The sequence below is a fragment of the Armigeres subalbatus genome, chromosome 3, assembly GCF_024139115.2.
Source record: "Armigeres subalbatus isolate Guangzhou_Male chromosome 3, GZ_Asu_2, whole genome shotgun sequence".
Lineage (NCBI taxonomy): Eukaryota > Metazoa > Arthropoda > Insecta > Diptera > Culicidae > Armigeres > Armigeres subalbatus.
In genome coordinates, this window is record NC_085141.1 from 80,443,772 (window position 1) to 80,463,725 (window position 19,954).

The 19,954-nt window shown below is 41.7% G+C and overlaps 1 protein-coding gene across 2 annotated transcripts in view; it reads left to right on the forward strand.

The window, feature by feature from the left end:
• The window catches only part of LOC134226539 (uncharacterized), a 710,533-nt gene that overhangs the window by 155,248 nt on the left and 535,331 nt on the right, over positions 1-19,954 (forward strand). The window lies entirely within an intron of this gene.

Genomic DNA, 19,954 nt, shown 5'->3' on the forward strand with positions numbered 1-19,954 from the left:
CACACCCTCCCCTTTTTTAAAATTACTTAACCACATCCACTAAAATCGCTTCCTTAGGACAGACAATATTTGATACAAATTTGGTTCAAATCGGTCATGAGGCTCAGGATTTACATTGAGTAGATCGATTGCTAAACAATACCCCTCCCCCATACCCTCTGTCTTTTGTAAAGAACACCCCTCCTCCCACCCCCTCCCTCTTTTCCAAAGAGCATGCTTAACCCCTATCGTCCCCTTCTTAAGATAAAGAATTTGTGTTCCAAATTTGGTCGAAATCGGCCAAGGGGTTCAGAGTTTGCACTGCGTTGATCGATAATTAAGCAATACCCCTTCCCCATACCCTCCCCTTTTTCAAAGAGCATACTTAACCTCCCTATCGTTCCCTCTGTAAGATAAAGGATTTGTGTTTCAAATTCGGTTGAAATCGGCCAAGGGCTTCAGAATTTAAACTGAGCTGACCGATAACTTAAAAAATACCCCTCCCCCACACCCCTTCCCTTTTCCAAAGAGCATGCTTAACCTCCGAGCGTCCCCTTCTTAAGAGAAGGAAATTGTGTTCCAAATTTGGTCGAAATCGGCCAAGGGGTTCAGAATTTAAACTGCGTTGATCAATAGTTAAGCAATATATCTCCCCCCATACCCTCCTCCTTTTACAAAGAGCACGCTTAACCCCTCTATCGTTCCCTCTGTAAGATAAAGAATTTGTGTTTCAAATTCGGTTGAAATCGGCCAAGGGGTTCAGAATTTACACTAAGTTGATCGATAACTAAGCAATACCCCTCCCCCCACACCCTCCTCCTTTTCCAAAGAGCATGCTTAGCCCTCTATCGTCTCCTTCTTAAGATAAGGTAATTGTGTTCCGAATTTGGTCGAAATCGGCCAAGGGGTTCAGAATTTAAACTGCGTTGATCGATAACTAACCCATACCCTCCCCGTTTTCCAAAGAGCATGCTCAATCCCCCTATCGTCCCATCCTTAAGACAAAGAATTTGTGTTAAAATTTGGTTGAAATCGGCCAAGGGGTTCAGAATTCACACTGAGTTGATCGATAACTAAGCAATACACCACCCCCCCCCCTCCCCCTTTTCCAAAGAGCATGCTAAACCCCCTATCGTCCCCTTTTTAAGAAAAGGAATTTGTGTTCCAAATTTGGTCGAATTCGGCCAAGGGGTTCAGAATTTAAACTGCGTAGATCGATAATTAAGTAATACCCCTCCCCCCATACCCTCCCCCTTTTCCAAAATGCTCGACCCGTCCCCTCCTTAAGATAAAGAATTTGTGTTCTAAATTTGGTTGAAATCGGCCAAGGGGTTCAGAATTTACACTCAGTTGACCGATAACTAAGTAATACCCCTCCCCCCACACCCTCCCCTTTTCCAAAGAGCATGCCTAACCCCCCTATCGTCGTCTCCTCAAGATAAAGAATGTGTGTTCCAAATTTGGTTAAAATCGGTAAATGGGTTCAGAAGCTATGCTGGAACATACATACAAACATACATACAAACATACAAACATTGAGTTTTATATATATATAGATAGATATAGATATAGATAGATATAGATATATAGATAGATAGATTTTGCCATAATCTTTAATTAAGTGGACCCGATTTTCTCCACACACCTCGCCATGTCCCCTCAAGTGTTTTGTAATATAACGAGTATAATATAGGATTGGAGTTATTCTGTCTGTCTGTCTGAACCTTATAGACTCGGAAACTACTGAGCCGTTCGGCGTGAACATTTGTATGCAGAGGTTGGGTTTCGTGTAAGTGTCTCTGCTTACAGGTCCACCACCCCCATTTTGGCCTTTCATACAGCAATTAACCTTACTATTAAGTGGAACCGCATGCAAAACTAAACTTCAGCTAGAATGGGGCTAACTACATGCATACTACACAGAGCATTAGTGATTAATCATAGATTTAATCATGATTAATGAATAATGGGTAATTTAATCATTATTCATTAATCATAATCATACAAAAAATGATTCAATCATTAATCACTAATCGTTAATCATAGATTTTTACATTTAATCATTAATCACTAATCATATTCATGACTCTTTCTGGTTTATTCATTAATCATCAATTTTAATCATTGCATACATCGCTTTTATTCATTAATCTTTAATCATAATCATACAATTTTTATACCTTTCAATAACACAATTTGATAGAAAGGTTACTTGATTATTGATCAATATGCAAATCATTTAATTTGATTATTCATAATCATTAATCATTAATCATATCGATCGTTAATCATTAATCATACACATATTGTGTCAACATTTAATCACGATCGGTAATCGTTAATCATACTTCAAACGTTTTATTCATTAATCATAGTCGTTAATCATTGCCAAAAAATAATTTAATCGTTAATCATAATCATTAATCATTGTCAAAAATGAATAAATCATTAATCATAATCTTTAATCATAGAGCTGAATGATTCAATCATAACAAATTTAATCATTCATTGGAAGCTTTATTCATTAACGCTCTGTACATACATATGTACAATGTACATCAATAAAACGAATACTTTGTTAATTTTTTGAATACATTGTTAACTGAGGAAGAAAAATGCATGTTTTAGTGAAAAGAAATTGAGATCTTATGGGATTATGTGCCATGCACCTGTTAACCGCGAATACTTTTTCCCGTCATTGTACATCATGTGTCATCGCATAGAATCTTGTGTTGCTGAAAGCCAGAAGAATGAAATTTCTCGCTGCGGACGGTTTTTCCAAAATCGCCGTCCCATCGCATGCCAACAAGAATCTTCGCTTTCAAGCGTATCTAATATCCCATAGTACGTAAACCACTCCCAACGTCATTTGTTTCTTCCCTGGCGGAGATGCGTCCAGCTTAGCGGAATAACAAAGGACCCTTGGGAAACGGTGGCAAAAGCAACATCCTATACCAGTATTTTATTTATAATTCATGTGAAAATGTTTTCCCATCATGGTCTCTCGACAGCATACACACTCACATGCCCACCTCCTCAGTTCACCAATCCCTCCACCGTTCATCATTCAGCCTAATGCGGTGTACCGGGAATTTCAGCTCACGACGAAGCGGCGGCTTCAACGTCAAGCGAATCCGACGACATCTGTTGCTTCGAAAATGGCGCTTTAAATCTCGATTCCGTGTTTGCTCCTCATCCCACAGTCTCACATCATAGGGTAAACTGGGGTAATATGCACCCCCGGGGCAAAACGACCTTTTGGCTTTTTTAGCAGTGTTCCAGAAATATTTTCAAGAATGTTTACTACTGAGTTGGTAGTTCGAAATCCGAACTACATGCTCTGTAGTAAATACTATCCAAAAACTGCCGAAAATGTACTCAAAAATGCCAAAGGGTCGTTTTGCCCCGGGGGTGCATATTACCCCAGTTTCCCCTAATTGTTTAAACAGCTATGCACACAGCAAACGTACCAGACCAAAGCACAAACCTACACACACACATACACCTGGCAAAAGAAGCGTCCCATTGTTCACGTTTTCCGTTCGTCGATGACGGTCTAGGAAACGAAGGAAATCGAATTTCAACGTGCTTCAATGTGATCGCTTTTGTTACAGGCGTATCTGTCCTATTATCTTAAATTTTCCAACGTTTAGGTTGAACAAAATCAAAAATTCGTATTTTAATTTTAGAACGGTAATGTTTATATGTATCAGGATATTTTTATTTGTAAAATGGGAATGTCAACGTAAATTCGAAGTGATTTGTTATGGGACAAACATGCAATCATAGATAGTGAAGCTACCATTCATAAATCATCCTTGGAAAAGTTTTTACTCTCGTTTCTGAAACAGACCGAAATTCTACACTTTCTACGATGCGGTGGGTGGTTGATATGTGGGACGAAAGACTTTTTTTGCATTGGCTTTCCATTATTTCAGTTGACAGCTAGCCTCTGTATCGATAAGAGTTACTTTTGTTAGCGGCTAGTGGAAACGTAACAAACATAAGAATCGTGTTACTCGACAAAGTCCGAAGAGGCGTTTTGCCAAGAACTACGGTTCTTGTGAAAGTGTCCAGTTTACCGTACTGATGGAGGACTACCGCAGAGACTCCGTCTATCTAGACTTTAGCGGAATGCCAGTCCGCCCTAAACTAGACAAAGTTTACGAACTCATCAGCAAGCAAATCAAGCTCAACGTGGCCAAAGTGAACTGTATCTAGCCAAGCATGACGAAATCTCGAGTCATAATAGAATTAAAATCGCAATCATATGTGGAACAATTAGTAGCTGAGCATAGCCTGAAGCACTCCATCGAGCACAACAATGAGCAGTATGCTATTCCCATAGTTCCATACGACAATGCGATTGAGGTTAGGGTAGCTGATTTGCCTTCCTACGTTTCAACCGAAACAATCACCAAGTACCTAGGCCCCTACGGAGAGGTACTCTCCACGCAAGATGAGGTTTGGAAGAACTTTTGGCCGGGATTGCCGACCGGAGTAAGGCTAGTTCGTATGCGAATACAAAAACAAATTCCGTCTTACATTCCGATACACACGCACACCGCTTACATTACTTACCGTAATCAAATTCGCACCTGTAAGTACTGTGTCCGACCCCTCCACATTGGCCGTACTTGCAATGAAGCACGCAAAGAGCAGGGAGTGGACATCAATAGTCGCCTCACGGCAGCACAGGTAGTTAAAGGCATAATCCCACCACAGGCATCTGAATCAAAAACCGATGCTCAACCACCACAATCAAGTACCCCAAATGCGATGGAAACGATTGATAACCAGAGCACTATCACCAACAAAAGCCTTGTCACGGCAATAACAGATCGCATAATGTCATCAGCAGCGGTGCATGCTACGAGATCCAGATCTTCGTCTTCCATGCGTCTCCCTCTAGGAACATCACAAGCGGCTGGTTCTAGCCGAACAAGCTCTCCAATGAGCGCTGTAGAAAACCAAAATTTGAACGCTAACACAAGTGATTTCTTCATATCTGATGATGCTGATGGGGAAATAGTAAACACAGCAGCACCAAAAACTCAAAGGTGCAGCCCAATCGGGTTGTACGCAAAGGTGACGTAGGACTACGTAGCTATTCGAAATTGATAGTATTTGCCATAATAGTGTGTGTCGTTTTATTAACATTGAGCAAACTGCTCGGAGGCCAACTGAATCAAGAGGTCGAATAGTTGTTCCCAGTTGGATGGAAGTCTCTAACCGTGTAATTAACATGTCTTATTGTCCGCTGAAGCCACTCGACTGGCTTTCAGTCGGGGACATCACAATCCTTACTTTGTAACGAACGCTTACATCGCGGGTGAAAACCAAACGTTGCATATAAATCTATTTGCGTTTGGTTTCACGCCACTTCTGATTCTGATTATTTCTCCTTTATTTCGGCCATTTTTGAGGATGGTGTCCTCCAAAAAGGTCTTTATGCTTACAAAAGAAGGTTGATCCGACAATCCGATATGAACTTTCTTTAAATAGCGCGCCGGAGGGAGATGATGCAATTAATTTGAACGGGTGGAATCACTAACAGCAACCAAGCTACCACGCTAAACCCGATGCCGCCGAAACAATCAATTTTCGCAATTAACTCTTTCGTTCCATAAAATGCTGGTCCTGAGAAGAACCAATTTTCTTTTCCCAATGCGTCTTTCCAATAACTAACTTCATCCATACGCTTGACATCACCTTGTGTTGAAATTGTCCGACCGCCGACCGCCTACGTGCTGTTGTGTCCGCTCTGCTCGGAGAATGACAAATTCTAAGAATCTTATGAAATTTTCTCGCTAGATTCTGAATTTGGTTATGAGCTGTTGGTTATCTAAGATGCGTATTGTTGCGAAGAGTAACAACAGAAATTTGACTCAAGACGAAATTTCTTCATATTACCAAACATTATCTTTCGGCATCTGTCTGTCCGAGCGACGTTCACCGATGGTAGATAGTTTCCACAGAGGTAACGTCTTCATTGATTTTATGCAAAAGAAGGTTGATCCGACTATCCGAAATGAACTTTCTTTAAAGTACAAAACTCAATCGTAAATAGCGAATTGGATAGCGCGTCGGAGGGAGATGATGCAGTAAATTTGAATGGATGGAATCGCTAACAGCAACCAGTGGTACCTTGCCAAACCCGATGCCAACAAAACAGTCCATTTTCGCAATTAACTCTTTCTTTCCGTAAAATGTTGGTCCTGAGAAGAACCAATTTTCTTTTTCCCAATGCGCCTTCAGTCTAATAACTAACTGCATCCAATCGCTTGTCGACACCTTGCGTTGCAACTGTCCAACCGCCACTTGATCATTTTTCGCTAAGCCTCCAAAAGTTAAAATAAATTTTCAGCATTGCCACACTGCCACCCACTTCGTGCTGCTGTGTCTGCTCCGTTGCATCGAATGTTGAACCGCCTTCTGTGGAATAGTGGAATCCAGATCAAAATGGTTCGCGCGCGCCTAACAGCAACTTTCTTGTATTTAATTAATTAAACCCGTAAGCCCCGCCCCTTTATGAGCTTATATGATGTAAATATAATGTGCACTCATAACGATTAATGAAGGGGCGGGGCTAATGGAATTACTTCATTAGATATAAGAAAGTTGCTTTTCGGCGCGCGCGAGCCATTTCGATCGGGTTTCCACATACAACGGACCGTTCGGAGAATGATGAACTCTAAGAATCAAATGAAACTTTCTCGCAAGATTCTGAATTTGGTTATGAGATGTTGTTTATCTAAGATGCGTATTGTTGCGAGGAATGACAACAGAAATTTGACTCAAGACGAAGTTTCTTCATATTACAAAACATTATCTTTTGGCATCTGTCTGTCCAAGCGACGTTTACTAATGGGTGGTTGTTGTAGGTAGATAGTTTTCACAAAGGTGGCGTCTTCATTGATTTTATACAAAAGCCACCATTTTATACATTAGAAGGATCCAACTAACCGAAATAAATTTTCTTCAAAGAGCAAAACTCAATCGTAAATAGCAAATTTGATAGCGCGTCGGAGGGAGATGATGCAGTAAATTTGAATGGATGGAATCACTAACAGCAACCAAGGTACCACGCCAAACCCGATGCCACCGAAACAGTCCATTTTCGCAATTAACTCTTTCTTTCCATAAAATGTTGGTCCTGAGAAGAACCAATTTTCTTTTCCCAAATGCGCCTTCTGTCCAATAACTAACTGCATCCAATCGCTTGTTGACACCTTGCGTTGCAACTGTCCTACCGCCACTTGATGGTTTTTCGCTGAGCCTCCAAAGGTTGAAATAAATTTGCAGCATTGCCACACTGCCACCCACTTCGTGCTGCTGTGTCCGCTCCGCTGCATCGAATGTTGAACCGCCTTCTGTGGAATCCAGATCAAAATGGCTCGCGCGCGCCGAACAGCAGCTTTCTTGTATTTAATTAATTAAACCCGTAAGCCCCGCCCCTTTGTGAGCTGATATAGTGTAAATATAATGTGCACTCATAACGATTAATGAAGGGGCGGGGCTAATGGGATTACTTCATTAGATATAAGAAATCTGCTTTTCCGCGCGCGCGAGCCAGTTCGATTGGGTTTCCACAGACAACGGACCGTTCGGAGAATTATGAATTCTAAGAATCCAATGAAACTTTCTCGCAAGATTCTGAATTTGGTTATGAGATGTTGTTTATCTAAGATGCGTATTGTTGCGAGGAATGACAACAGAAATTCGACTCAAGACAAAGTTTCTTCATATTACCAAACATTATCTCTTGGCATCTGTCTATTCAAGCGACGTTCACTTATGGGTAGTTGCTGTAGGTAGATAGTTTTCACAAAGGTGGCGACTTTATTGATTCTATACAAAAGAAAGTTGATCCGACTATCCGAAATAAACTTTTTTCAAAGTTCAAAACTCAATCGTAAATAGCGAATTTGATAGCGCGTCGGAGGGAGATGATGTAGTGAATTTTAATGGATGGGATCACTAACAGCAACCAAACTACCACGCCAAACCCGATGCCACCGAAACAGTCCATTTTCGCAATTAACTCTTCCTTTTCGTAAAATGTTGGTCCTGAGAAGAACCGATTTTCTTTTCCCAATTCCCATTCCAATCACTAACTGCATCCAATCGCTTGTGTAAATTTGCAGCATTGCCACACTGCCACCCACTTCGTGCTGCTGTGGCCGCTTCGCTGCATCCGATGTCGAACCGCCTTCTGTGGAATCTCGATCAAAATGGCTCGCGCGCGCCGAACAGCAGCTTTCTTGTATTTAATTAATTAAACCCGTAAGCCCCGCCCCTTTGTGAGCTGATATAGTGTAAATATAATGTGCACTCATAACGATTAATGAAGGGGCGGGGCTAATGGGATTACTTCATTAGATATAAGAAAGCTGCTTTTCCGCGCGCGCGAGCCAGTTCGATCGGGTTTCCACAGACAACGGACCGTTCGGAGAATTATGAATTCTAAGAATCCAATGAAACTTTCTCGAAAGATTCTGAATTTGGGTATGAGATCAATCGTAAATAGCGAATTTGGTAGCGCGTCGGAGGGAGATGATGTCTGTCCAAGCGACGTTCACTAATGGGTAGTTGCTGTAGGTAGATAGTTTTCATGGATTTTATACAAAAGAAAGTTGATCCGAAATAAACTTTCTTCAAAGTTCAAAACTCAATCGTAAATAGCGAATTTGATAGCGCGTCGGAGGGAGATAATGTAGTGAATTTTAATGGATGGGATCACTAACAGCAACCAAACTACCACGCCAAACCCGATGCCACAGAAACAGTCCATTTTCGCAATTAACTCTTTCTTTTTATAAAATGTTGGTCCTGAGAAGAACCAATTTTCTATGCCCAATGTTCCTTTCCAACTAACTGACACCACAATTTGTAATAAATTTTGATAATTTGGTGCGGGATCGCCACAGTGCTATTTTTATGGTCAACCTTTTCTTCATATGAAATTCTGGTTCGTTGAGGTTGAATGATCTGCAGCAACACATCGAGCACCACCACCAATGCGATGGATTTTCTTTGAAAATGTTATTAGCGCCTCCATGATGCTGTGTCCGCTCCGCTACAATCGCTTTGATGCGTCTGCTGTGCGTGAAATCTTGTTCAAACTGAGGATTAGATCCAAACCCGCAAGTGATTGATTTTTGATGTCTGTGCTAGTGATGCATGTACGTGATTGGTTAGTTTACCTATTTCTAAACTTTTTATCAATTATCGATAATAAATAGTTGAAAATTTGTATTTTCAAATAAATACAAAGAAGCGTTGACTCATCCTTGATCGAATGGTCCAAAAAAATTGAAAATCCATCGAGAAACGGCTTAGATATTAAAGTTTAAAGTCTATCATATTTTCGTGACGGTCCCCGATTTTCGCAATCGTAAAGTGTACCCCAATATAGAAAACACAGACGTAGTCCTACGTCAAAAGGCATCGATCACCAAAAACATCAGAAACACAGGAAGCTGCATTCTTGGAGGTGAAGCGCAAGAGCAGGAGCAGCAGTAAATATTCCTCTTCTCGGTAAGATTAGCAGGTATATGCCTAGCCGAAGCAAATCTAGATACTGCCACCTTTTTAAAAATTCTCTATTCGCACTATTGACATCACCGCAACGAACAAGCTATCACAATCGACGACTATCCAAAACAATCACCGAACACTTACATAGACGATTGCTGGGAATGCAGCAAACATTCAGGACTAATTTCAACGAGGGCTTTTATCTCCGTGAGGTAAGCCCTAGTATATGTCTTGTCGAAGTCTACACAGTTACTGCCACCAATCTCAATCAATTTTCAACTCTATTTAATGCACCATCTGAGCAACTCCATTCATCTCGCATCACAACAAACAACAAACGCAACCCATTCACAACGGAGACCGACGTCCAATATACTACGTTTGATGATTATTCTTTTTGTTGGGTAAGCTGCACTAGTATATGTCCGGTCGAAGCACATTCAGATACTGCCGCACTAGAACGAGACTCACTTCTTGCAGAAACGGAACATCTATACACGTCAGCCCGGCGAAACCTGATCACTTTACTCGACACACGACCGCTGGGATTTGGGATGTTTTTAGTCACTTCATTTTCGACACCGGCCGCGACGACACTTACTCCCGGCGAACAACAAGATCAACGTTCCTTGGCGAGCAAACGAACAAATCTGCAGGTAAACAACAACAATAATCTGGATGTAGGAGTATATCTCATGAAATGGTATATGTATTCCTCCGCTGACACTGCGAATGATGTATGTCCCTGTCAGAGCCTTGGAACGCCTCAGGGTTGCTATACGGTGGGACTCCACGTACATTAGGGTGTTCGATTTATTAAGTTACAGAATTGCAACAATCAATATCTGCAATATTTCAAATGAAACTAAGTTTGATGCATTGAGGTCCTTTATCCGATTAGCAGATTTGGATATTATTTTATTACAAGAAGTGAATAATGAGCAGTTAATAGTACCAGGCTTTAGGCTAATTTTTAATGTTGATAACCATCAACGGGGAACAGCAATTGCGGTGCGAGATCTTTACAATGTGCATCATATAGAGAGGAGTTTAGATAATCGTATCATCTCCATTAGAATAGGATCAGTAACATTCATCAATATTTATGCCCCATCTGGCTCTCAGCAGAGGAAAACTAGGGAGGATTTCTTCAACTCGTCCGTAGCACACTACATACATCACGCTACAGAGTATATAGTATTGGGAGGAGATTTTAATGCGGTAGTCAATTTGAAAGATGCTTCTGGAAACAACAGTACGAGTCCAATGTGCAAAAGGCTTATGAATGCTGCTAAATTAGAAGACACCTGGGAGATTTTGAATGGCAACAGAGTAGAGTTTTCGTTCATAAGAGCGAACACGGCATCGCGGCTGGATCGAGTTCTGATCTCCAACGCGATGAAATCGCAAGTGCACACAGCAAACTTTGCTGTTACATCTTTTTCAGACCATAAAGCTTACATAGTACGAATGTCTCTTCCAAATATGGGTTCCCCGGCTGGGCGTGGAGTATGGCGACTTCAATCGCAAATTCTTGATGACATGGACGTGATGAACGAACTGGCTAGAAAATGGGTTTACTGGGTCAGAGCTAAACGGAATTTTCGAAGTTGGATGGAGTGGTGGGTTATCCATACCAAGCCTAAGCTTATCTCTTTCTTGAAATGGAAAACCTATTGTGCACCGTGAGTTTAGAGATGCGATGGAACTATATCGATCTCTGTTGAAGGATGCTTACGAAAATTACCTAGATAACCCGGGGCAACTTAAAACGATAAACCATATAAAAGCTCAAATGCTCTGTCTTCAAAGAAAATTTTCAATGAACTTTCGGAAAACAAACGAGATGTTTTTGTCCGGAGAACCTACGACCCTTTTCCATGTTGCGCAAATACATGGGAAAAGAGCAAAGAGTTCGATATCAATACTGGAGGGTGAAGATGGGGAGGAAATACGAGAACAGTCTCAAATAAGGAGCACTATCAGGTCATACTTTGAAAGTATGTATTCTGTTGCTGATTCAGAAGAACAAAGACTATTTCTGCCAACAAAAAGGATACCGGACAACAATATAGCCAATGAAAATCTGATGCGAACTACCACATCTGACGATGTTTTTTGCGCCATCTAGAGTTGCCGTGCTTGGAAATTCCAGGCTTGGATGGATTGTCCAAATAGATCTACATGAAAGCGTGGGACATCATCAAAACAGAGTTTACAAACATTATCAATGACGCTCTCCAAGGCAACTCAATGAAACAATTTCACGATGGGGTTATTGTTCTTGTTCGGAAAAAGGGAAATATCAAAAGTGTTCAGGGATATCGACCAATATCTCTGTTAAACTTCGACTGCAAAGTTCTTTCTAAAGTCCTAAAATACCGAATGCATGATTTACTTCCACTAGTATTGTCAGATCATCAGAAATGTTCGAATGGTAAACGGAGTATATATGAGGCAACATCTCGTATTCTGGATAAGCTATGTCAATTGAAACATCATCGACAAAATGCATTACTCGTATCCTTTGATCTAGACCATGCCTTCGACAGAGTCAGTCACCAGTTCCTACAACGAACTCTGTTGGAGATGAACTTTAATCCTCTGCTGATACAACTTCTTGCAAACATTTGGAATCAATCCTTCTCCAAAATTTTGATAAATGGGCACCTGACGCAGGAATTCCAAATCAAACGTTCCGTAAGGCAAGGAGATCCTTTGTCGATGCTTCTATTCGTTCTGTATTTGCAACCGTTACTTGACGCTATTTCGCAGAAACTCCCAAGAGCCATCTACAATGCTTATGCTGATGATATCGCTATGTTTTTCGATAACGAGCAACAATTGATCCAAGTGACCAATATCTTTTTGGAATTCGGATTAGCATCTGGTTCAATTCTAAACAAGCAAAAAACAAAGGCAGTCATGATTGGAAACTTAAACTTAACAGCGGAAACGGAGTGGATTAGTATCGAGAATTTTGTGAATATTCTTGGAGTGCAGTATGGAGATAACATAAAACAAGCACAGAAACAAAATTGGCAGTCCGTTCTCAATGGAATTCGATCACGTCTCTGGATCAACCATCCAAGGAAATTGAATCTCATTCAAAAGACAATTCTGATCAATACCTACGTCAATTCGAAGGCTTGGTATATGGCTTCAAACTTGACGATCAGCATGGGTTTTGTTAACAAAATTAAAGCAGAAATCGGAAAGTTCATATGGTATGGTCAAAATTTGCAAAGAGTCGCCTATGGAAACATAATATTACCGAAACTTCGAGGTGGATTGAATTTGCATTGTATGGAAACAAAATCAAAATCACTGCTAGTTAACCGTCTGATAAGTCTGGTTTCGCAACTTCCTTTCCTTAGCAGCTTCCTTGAAAATCAAACTGTTTCGGTACCTCTGATCTTTAGCCATATACTCCTAGTAAAAACGGAAATATCTAGACTACCGGAAATCATATTGAACGCACCATCGTCATCAGAAATTTATCGGCATCTTCTGTCCTTGGCACCTGATCCTGGTTTTGTATCGGCGGAACAACGTGATTGGAAAATGGTTTTCAAACATCTTCATAGCAGAGAACTTACGTCTAAGCAGCGTTCTAACTGGTACATGGTCATGCACTCCAAAATCAAACATCGGGAATTGCTGTACCGACGAGGCATTATCGATAATCCGTTCTGTGAAATTTGTCCTGAAGAGCCAGAGTCTGTAGAACATAAACTGTTTCGATGTCAAAGAGTGCGAGACATCTGGAGATCCCAGAGAAGACATTTACTGTCCAGAGTACACAATTTAATCAGCTTTGAACCACATGAACCACGTGAATAGGAATTCGAAAAAGTTTATTATTACTACACTAGGAAAATTCTACACTTACCTTCTAGAAACGCCAGAAAATGAATTAGGATTAGATAATTTTGTATTTTATATGGACATTAGTAACTAAATAACAAGACGAAATATAAGGTTTTACAAAAAAAAAATTATTTTCGTTGCTATGAAAACTTCTCTTCAAGCTTATCGTCACACGCCAAGCTAAAATGGGTCCACTGCAAGGGCCATATAACAAACGATGTTCGGTTTGGACTACGTTACTGATGGAAGGAGGGACTGTCGAAGGTTTCAATAATTGTTTCATGCTGAGTTATTCAGCGGATAGTTAGTGGTTCGATGTTTGGTCCACACTGCAGTTGCAGTTGCAGCATGCTTATCGTATGAAAAAAGAACCTGAAGGTTTAGATTTCTGACATTACATTGATTTAATATATATATATATATATATATATATAGGGAAAGAAACGACTTTATTGAACTGTGTAAAAACTGTACCTTTACTTCGGTGATTAGACGAAATTTTAGTTTTCATAACCAGATCACACATTTCATATCACATCCAACTATTTCAACAACAGAAAATCAAACAAGTTTTGAAAATAGTAAAAGACAGATGTGCTTGGTCATTAGCCTTCCTTCATGGCATTCATGCTTTTCGATGATTTGATATAGGCCGTCCATTTTACAGCTGAGATCTCCAACTCCTCCGAAAAGTCGTTGGGAGTAAGATTGATGTTGTTAGCATGCTCGTCAACGACTGCATCGTGTGGACTGACGATGTTCTGTCCAAGACTGTGTGAGCTGACAAAGTGACGACCTATTTCAGTAACCTTCTCTGGAGGAGTTATCAAGCGATCCTCACAGTCATTGTTTTGTTGTCGAATGGGGTCAAAGGTGAAATGGACCGAGGCTTGAATTTCAGTATTTTGGTCAATTTCCAGTATGGTTTAGCACGGTCTGGGAGAAAGAGAATCTTATAGGAGAAATCATTTTTTTTGGGCTTACCATTCTGGCCTTCCTCAGCCATGCGATAAGATGCTCGGCTACAAAGCAAGACCATGCTGATGGAGGCTGGGTTCGTTTCCCGGTCCGATCTAAGAAGTTTCCGGGTTGGAAATTTTCTCGACTTCCCTTGGCATAGAAGTATCATCGTGTTAGCCTCATGATATACGAATGTAAAACTGGTAATTTGGTTTAGAAATCTCGCAGGTCATAAATGTGGAATTGTTGAATAAATACTAAGCTACAAGGCGGGAATGTCCCAGTTGCGATTGTCAAGCGATTGCAACGTGTCTTAAGTGCAGATAGCTTAGTACAGTGATACTGCCTGCCAGTGAAATTTTGCCACCGATTCAAATATTTAGAGAGTGTATCGATGGTTAGGATGTTGCTTACCTGACGAGCTGTTTGTACATTCTGCTCCAGGGCCACCCAAATCGCCTGTTTGATGCAGCGCTGCTGTATATCGACGTCCTCCGATGTTTCAAGGTGCGCATCGTAGTTGATGTTGCAATTTGCGACCTGCTAGAACCGTTCCCAGTTTTTGTTCTGTGGTAATTTCGTCGAAGGAATTGCTGATGGTTCACCGAAGAGCCACATTCAGTGGTCTTAGACTGGACTATTGTGTGAGAGTAGCACCACTTTTAAGTAGTAATGTCGACCTTTTGTCCTTCAACCATTTGTCCTTCGACATTTTGTCATTCTGGTTTGGTTTTAAAGAGGGAAGGGACATTTGACCGAATACCGTTCGGCCGAATGCTACCAGGCCGAAAGTGGTTTGGCCGAATGTGCAAGGGTCGTTTAGCCGAAAGGGTCATTTAAGCAAGCTGGTCATTTGGCCGAATCGGATTTTTTTAAAATTTCTTTATTCTTCATTCTTTATTTGGAGCTGGGAAAAGCCCGCTTGAGTAGATCAAAATCCCTTCCTCGAGCGGACCTCCTTTTCTTTTATATCAACAGAAATTACAATTTCCTACAGATACAATATTTCTTAAGACTATTACCATTTTACAATTAGATAATACTTAATTTCTATCCTGACTAACTATCTAGCAAAGGGTGTTTGTGTTAGAAGCGGCAAGTATTCGGCAAAACTTTTTCTGAAGATTGGGACGAGATAGGTGAAAGTCAAATTCAGTTGCACATCTATTGGAGATACGGCTCATACTAGTGAATGGCTCGTTTTGTCCATAATTTGTACAAGCACCCTGGAGGAAGGACGCTCGGCTGGATACTACTCACTTCGCGCTTCTCACTTTTTACAGTTAGAAGTGAGAAATGAGAATTGAGACGTCTTTCTTTTCACTCCTAAATTCTCACTTTTCATATAACACTCGGCTGGATAGGTCATTGAAAAAGTGAGAAATTAGGAGTGAGATGAAAGACGTCTCAATTATCATTTCTCAATTCTCACTTCTCACTGTAAAAAAGTGAGAAGCGCGAAGTGAGCAGTAAGACGTCTCACTACCCATTTCGCACTACTCACTACTCACAAAAGAGAAACGTCTCACTTCTCACTTCTCATTTCTTACTTCTCGCTGTAAAAAGTGAGAAGCGTGCGAAGTGAGTAGTGAGACGTCTCACTACCCGTTTCACACTACTCACTTTTCACAGTGAGAAGTGAGACGACTCACTTCTCACTCCTCATTTTTCAGTTTTTAAATGACCTATTCGGCCAAATGTCCTATTCGGCCAAATGACCCTTTCTGCCAAACGACCCTTTCGACCAAATGAACCTTACAGTCAAATGGCCCTTTCGGCCAAACGACCTCTCCCTATTCGGCCAAATGCCCTATTCAGCCAAATGTTCTATTCGGCCAAATGTCCTACTCGGCTAGATGTCCTATTCGACCAAATGTCCTAATTGGCCAAATGATCCTTTCGGCCTAATCACCCTTTCGGCCAAACGGCCCTTCCCTATTCGGCCAAAAGTCCTATTCGGCCAAATGTCCCATTCGACCAAATGTTCTATTCGGCCAAATGACCCTTTTGACCAAATAACCCTTGCTTCCAAATGACCCTTTCGGCCAAACGGCCCTTACCTTTTCGACCAAATGTCCTATTTGCCCATATGTAGAGTTGTGCGCCGCCGCGCCACGCCGCCGCCGACAATTTTACATCGGCGCGTCACCGCTGATCTATGATTTTCCACGCCGATTCAAATTTGAAGAAGTCTGCAGAATTTCCCGATAGATATCCCCAACTCATCACCATCCCCATCATCTGAAGGATTACCTGTTTTTTTTAACTTTATTATTGTGCGTTTACTTGCTAGGCTCTTTCTGAAAAAAAAAAACGGCATTTCCGGCTAAATGATCTGTTTGGCAAAACGACATTTTCGGCTAAACGGTGGTTTCAGCCTAAAGGCCTGCTAGGACAAACAAATTTGGTGGCCAAATTAGAGCTCGCCCAAATGTCCCTTTCGGCTGTATGTCGCTTTCGGCCAAATTACATTTTCGGTCAAACCTTTTTCGACTCAACAACTGTTTCGGACAAACGTTCAATTCCGCCAAATGGAATTCGGCTTACCGTGTTATTCGGCCAAGTGGTATTCGAACAAATGGCTTTTCGCCGAATGACATTCGACAAAACGACAGGAAGGGCAATTATTCGGAAGGAGTTTGGTTCATCTGGCCGAAAATATCGTTCAGCCGATTTGTTCATTTGACCGAAAAAGTTGTTTGTCCAAATAGGTAATTTGGCCGAAAATACCGTTTCAGTCATATGGTCCCGAAAAGGTACTTTGGCCAAATTTTCGGCCTGTTAACTCATTCGGACAAAGGACCATTTTGACCAAACAACCAGTTTGGCTTTTCCGGCCGATTGTTGCTTTAGCCAAACGAAATTTTTGATCAAACCTCTTCATTCATAACCGTTTGCCCCGAAATGTATTTCCGTCGAATGATTTTCGGTCAAACAACCCTTCCCTATTTTTTTTAGTAATTTTCCGTAGAATTTTCGAACAATTTTATATGAGCAAAACGAAGAATTTCCCGTAGAAGTTCAAGAAATTCATTCAAAATTCCGAAAAATTAAACCGCTTTTCGCAAAAAAAAAATAGAAATTGGATATTAAAATTCTGAAAAGGAGAATGAAAATCCGGAGAATTCTTTGTGGAAATTTGTGGAGAGTTTTCCATACACACAGAAGAATTTTATACGATTGAAACAACTATTTCGTTTGTTGCATCAAACTACGACGACATCTTCAAATTTGACTCAACACTGATCCACTTCTCTATTCAAACGAACTTTATTGTTGTTTCGATCCTGCATCGTATGATTGAACCAATAATAATATCGTTCTTATGACATCCATTTTATAATACGGAAAAAATGTATAAACTCATCAACATAAATCATTCTTTCTATACAAAGTAAACATGGAGCAGAGGTAAGGTGGATGACTCTATTCTTTTGCTGTCATTTTTTTCCTCTGTATTGTAGATAAAGTAGTTTCGCAGCAATTTCGGAAGTAAAAACAACCATGAATATTGTTGTTCAGATGTATTATTTGGCATGGTTAAAACAAATATAAACAAGAGTTGAATTAAGTAGACTGTCTAGTCTGTTGGTCTATAGCGTATGGTTGATTCAACACCATTTTTGATTGTATCAACAATAAATATTGTTATTGTTGCAGAGTACGGTTGATTCTAACACATTTTTCTCCGTGTAGAAATAAAAAAACAAGCAAATTCCTTAAAATTTCCTATTCATTTATTTAGTTTACATCTAAACAGATAACACTGAATCAACAATTTGACGCCACAATACACGGTTCGAGGCCGCATGTCTCCATCCTCGGATACGCCCCACGCTCGCCAAGTCGTTTTGCACCTGCTCTGCCCATCTCGCTCGCTGCGCTCCACGCCGTCTCGTACCTGCCGGATCGGAAGCGAACACCATCTTTGCAGGGTTGCTGTCCGGCATTCTTGCAACATGTCCTGCCCATCGTACCCTTCCGGCTTTAGCTACCTTCTGGATACTGGGTTCGCCATAGAGTTGGGCAAGCTCATGGTTCATTCTTCGCCGCCACACACCGTCTTCTTGCACACCGCCAAAGATGGTCTTAAGCACCCGTCTCTCGAATACTCCGAGTGCTTGCAAGTCCTCCTCGAGCATTGTCCATGTTTCATGTCCGTAGAGGACAACCGGTCTTATAAGCGTCTTGTACATGACACATTTGGTGCGGTGGCGAATCTTTTTCGACCGCAGTTTCTTCTGGAGCCCGTAGTAGGCCCGACTTCCACAGATGATCCGCCTTCGTATTTCACGACTAACGTTGTTGTCACCCGTTAGCAAGGATCCGAGGTAGACGACTTCCTCGACCACCTCGAAGGTATCCCCGTCTATCGTAACACTGCTTCCCAGGCGGGCCCTGTCGCGCTCGGTTCCGCCCACAAGCATGTACTTTGTCTTTGACGCATTCACCACCAGTCCAACTTTTGTTGCTTCACGTTTCAGGCGGGTGTACAGTTCTGCCACCTTTGCAAATGTTCGGCCGACAATGTCCATGTCATCCGCAATTAAATTGACTGGATCTGTTGAAAATCGTACCCCGGCTGTTACACCCGGCTCTCCGCATGACACCTTCTAGTGCAATGTTGAACAACAGGCACGAAAGTCCATCACCTTGTCTTAGTCCCCGGCGCAATTCGAACGAACTGGAGTGTTCGCCCGAAATCTTCACACAGTTTTGCACACCATCCACCATCGCTTTGATCAGTCTGGTAAGCTTGCCAGGGAAGCTGTTCTCGTCCATAATTTTCCATAGCTCTACGCGGTATATACTGTCGTATGCCGCCTTGAAATCAACGAACAGATGGTGCGTTGGGACCTGGTATTCACGGCATTTTTGAAGGATTTGTCGTACAGTAAAGATCTGATCCGCTGTCGAGCGGCCGTCAACGAAGCCGGCTTGATAACTTCCCACGAACTCTTTCACTAATGGTGACAGACGACGGAAGATGATCTGGGATGTCACTTTGTAGGCGGCATTAAGGATGGTGATCGCTCGAAAGTTCTCACACTCCAGTTTGTCGCCTTTCTTGTAGATGGGGCATATAACCCCTTCCTTCCACTCCTCCGGTAGCTGTTCGGTTTCCCAGATTCTGACTATCAGTTTGTGCAGGCAAGTGGCCAGCTTTTCCGGGGCCATCTTGATGAGCTCAGCTCCGATACCATCCTTACCAGCTGCTTTATTGGTCTTCAGCTGTTGAATGGCATCCTTAACTTCCCTCCCTGGTTGGCTTCCATCGTCCGCTGAACTGACGTAGTCATCTCCTCCGCTGCCTTGACTTTTACTGCCTGTACTCTCAGCGCCATTCAGATGTTCCTCGTAGTGCTGCTTCCACCTTTCGATCACCACACGTTCGTCCGTCAAGATGCTCCCATCCTTATCCCGGCACATTTCGGCTCGCGGCACGAAGCCTTTGCGGGATGCTTTGAGCTTCTGATAGAACTTGCGTGTTTCTTGAGAACGGCACAGCTGTTCCATCTCCTCGCATTCCGCTTCTTCCAGGCGGCGTTTCTTCTCCTGAAAAAGGCGGGTCTGCTGTCCCCGCTTCCGTCTATAACGTTCCACG